The sequence below is a fragment of the Macrotis lagotis genome, chromosome 4 (genome assembly GCF_037893015.1).
Source record: "Macrotis lagotis isolate mMagLag1 chromosome 4, bilby.v1.9.chrom.fasta, whole genome shotgun sequence".
Lineage (NCBI taxonomy): Eukaryota > Metazoa > Chordata > Mammalia > Peramelemorphia > Peramelidae > Macrotis > Macrotis lagotis.
In genome coordinates this window covers 36,468,600-36,472,515 of record NC_133661.1, presented here as the reverse complement: position 1 = coordinate 36,472,515, position 3,916 = coordinate 36,468,600, and the positions used below count along the sequence as shown (strand labels likewise).

The following is a 3,916-nucleotide window of genomic DNA, read 5'->3' as shown; positions in this document are numbered from 1 at the left end:
ATTAAGGAGAAGTGGAGTGATCACAAGATCACTAAAGTTCACTGTTTGAGAACTAAGTTTTCCAGTCCAACACTGTAAGAAAGTGAGGTCTAGGGACCAAGGTCAAGTGTAATTTTTTGCTTTTATTCTCAGGTCACTTAACAACCATTTGACTCAGTTTCCTCACCTGTAAAATGGGGATATTAATAGCACTTCCTTCCTTGCCGTAGTTGTGAGGATTAAATGATAATAAATAATATCAAACTCTCTAGAAATAAAGGTACACTCATTCATTTTTCCCACTTAATCTGCACTAGTAACATTTTCTCCAGCATTTCCTTAAATCTTGAAAGAAAATAACCAATAAAACCTTGATATGTGATGTTTCTTAGATGACCAAAGTCTAAATGCTCATGCTTAGAATTTAGCAACAAACTCCCTTGAGATGGATAGAGTTGGATTTAGAACATCCTTGTGCAGGAATCTTGGAATCTTATTTTTTTGTATTTTTATTTTCTTTCTCAAACTCTCAGCATCCCCTTTCTTCCAACTGACGAAGAGGCTTTAGACTAATTTTGAAGGTGATGGAATTTGTGGGAAAGGAAGAGAGGAGAATAAATCACCCTAGCAAGATATGCCCAGTTTTCTTTGAAGTGTTCTCTGTGGGCTCCTCATTCATGCACATTATGTTACCTTTGCAACTTTAAAGACCTATGACAAGTCAAACATGGGGCAAAACATACATTTTGATGTGATGCTCATTGTCGTATACCTGATATGAAAGCCAAAGTCAATATGAAATGTGTTCCATATTAATCCAAGGCAGAAGGCTAAAATGAATAAAAAGACCTATGGCTACAGTGTCAATCTGAAATATGTGGTTTTTCTCCAAGATATAATGGTGCAGGAAATTCATGAAGGTTTGCTTGAGGTGTCATTAGTAGATGACGGTAGACACCAAGGAAGGTTGGAGGGTTAGCATCATCAGAAATCATGCCACCCTGAAGGATCAGAGTCATCAAGATGAAAGCTTAGAAGACATTCAAGGATGTAAAAATTTTGTAGTCAACAAAGGTCCAAGGAAGAAGAGAAAGAAGAAAAATGGGTTAGAAAGATGGCAGGATCCCAGGGTACATAAGTAACTAATTAAAGAGGACAGAAAGAAGGCAGGGCAGGTTAATGTCTATTGGTTAAAAGAAGTCAATTAACCAATGAAGGTTAAGAAGTAAGAAATTAGCACTTGATTTCTGTAATTTGAAGTCAAGATTTGCAGGATCTGGCAATCTGGACTCCATGCCCAGCTTCTCGCAGACTGAATTTGGGTATTCCTTTTCATTTTAGCTCAACACTTCCATAAAACAACAGAAAATTGGATGTTGTTAGCCTATTACTCCCAACATGATGACTTGACCAAATCCTTCCCATCTTTCACTCTCCTTATGTAATTTAATGCCAGGTTAGGGTCAGGGACAGATTCTAAAACAACATATCTGTAGACATTTCCTTAATAACCTCTTGATTGCTAAACTAATCAAGGTTAATGGAAAACAAATCATGTTTTTCCACAAGGACTAATCATTTATTGGCTGGACATTCCCACCTCTTTTTTCTACCATTGAATATAAAAGGCTGTTATCTGAAATAGTTCTTCTGAAATCTGTAGGACCATCCAACAGGACAATGGATCCCTTGGGACTCACCAGTCCTGCCCTCCTGGCTTGTGTCTTTTTCCTGATTTTCTTGTCCTTATGGAACTATGGATTTAAGAGGGGGAAACTCCCACCAGGTCCCACTCCCCTTCCCTTTATTGGCAACATCCTGCAGTTGGATCTCAAGAACATGACTGCATCATTCTCACAGGTAAAAGGACTGAATTTGGGGTTTGAATATCTAGCTGTTTGGGTGTTGGTGGGAGACACAAAGGCTTCACATGAATACTTACATCAAACCTCAGTGTGATTTAATGTCCTAAGTCAGGGATGGTGTGAGTCATGTACTCTATGGGTGCTACCTCATTAGCAATGATTTCAGACATGCATTGATTGTTTTGTCAAAACTTTGGTAGCAGCATCCTAAGAAGAAATTCAACAATAGGATCAAATATTTATTGGTAATGCATTTTACTAGGTTCTGGGGATACAAAGACATGAAAGATTAAAAAACAAAAAATAAAAATTCACCTAATGAGAACTTCTTTAGAACCTACTATGTGCCAGACATGGGAGAGAAACAGACAGTCAATGTAATAATCTTTTCTTGTAAGGAAATATTTCTTGTTCTTCAGGAGATTACCTTCAAATCGAGAGAAACAACAAATTCATAGATAAGTAAGTTGAAGGTAATTAGAGGACAGAGAAAGCAGTAATAATTGTAAGACCAGAAAAAATTCAAGTTGGGGTAGTAATAGATCCTGATTGGAAGAATTAGGATGGGAATGACATTAAAGCAGATGTCTTGGAGACAGTCTGGGCAAAAGTAAGGAGTTGGGAGATAACATACCTATTAGGGCAATTTGGTAAGAATGTAAACTTTAGGAAGAAGGTAATATAAAATAAATATGGACATTAGGTTGGTGCCAGCCTATTAGAAGATTTTAAGGAAGGGTCAAGAGTGAGGATTATAATTGGATCATTAAACATGTGAAGAAGCAAGATGGAATAAATGTGGGAGATAGGAGGATAGAATCTACCAGACATGATCATAGCTAAATTGATATAATTAAAAATAGAAAGCTAAACATAAATCCATGGCTGTCAATCAGGGTTGATGGCAAAGTCTTCTAGAGAAATGCACCTCTGGCTTGTCTTCTAGGGAAATGAGTAACTTTGCAGGAAAGGGTAATTTTGAGGGGAAATAAATGTGTTGCATTGTGGACAAATTCTATTCAAAATACCAATGGAATATTCAGGTTGAGAAATTCAGTTCTAAGCAACTGAATATGTGAAGTGTAAAATGATAAAATTAGTCAAATGAATATGAGAGTCTTCTGCTTAGAAATTTTCATTGATGTTATAGGTGCTGAGGTCACTTAGAGAGTGCAATGTCACTTTGTGAAATTATCAAGGGAGTAGAGAGAGAGAGACCAAAAAAGACTTTTAAATTTTATTTCTTTCAGGCAATGGGGTTAAGTGAGTTGTCCAAGGTCACACAGCTTGGCAATTGTCACATGTCTCAGGCCAGATTTAAACTTAGGTCCTCCCAAATCTAGGGCCAGTGCTCTATCCACTGTACCACCTAGCTGCCTGAGACCAGGAAAGAGTCTTATTGATGATCCAGCAATACTAATTGAGAATAAGAAGCCAGATATGTAGAGGGCAGAACCAGAAGAGACCAAAGTCATACTAACCAAGTAGAAAATGGGCTCCAGAGATTTCATGATGACTCAAGTTCCTGGGTACTTTTCTCTCCATTTTGGTGGGGGCGGGGGGGGGGAGAAATTTTTACTTTGTTTAATTTTATCTTGAAGTCTAATGGAGCCATTAGCCTCAAGGCATTCCAAAGTCAAATTTCGAAAAGAGAAAAAAATTGTTTGCAAAATAAGGGTCGATGAGTTTTATGTCACTTTTCGGTAAATTTTGAGAATAGATCAACAACAAAAAAATTGGGGACAGTCGGGTAGTACAGTTGTTGGAGCACCAGCCTGTAGTCAGCTGGATCTGAATTCAAATCTGGAATGAGACTTTCACTAGCTGTGTGACCTTGGGCAAATCACTTAACCCCAATTTCCCCCCATAAAAGAATGAAGAGAAACAGTATTTGCAAATACCAAGATAGGGACACAGTGATTACTGAGAGCCACAAGATTATTTTCATGACCTTCTTTGACAGAGATATGAACATGCTAGATTATCAAAAGGATTCAATTTAATCTTATTTTAAAAGAAACTGACAGATCTTAGAAAGAGAATGGACCTGAGAGCATAGCACAATCTACACA

At 37.4% G+C, this 3,916-nt stretch overlaps 1 pseudogene; it reads left to right on the top strand.

Annotated features, from left to right (window-relative positions):
* Window positions 1–1,644: 1,644 nt before the first annotated feature.
* LOC141520748 (cytochrome P450 2C23-like) overlaps window positions 1,645–3,916 on the top strand; it is a 30,143-nt pseudogene continuing 27,871 nt past the window's right edge.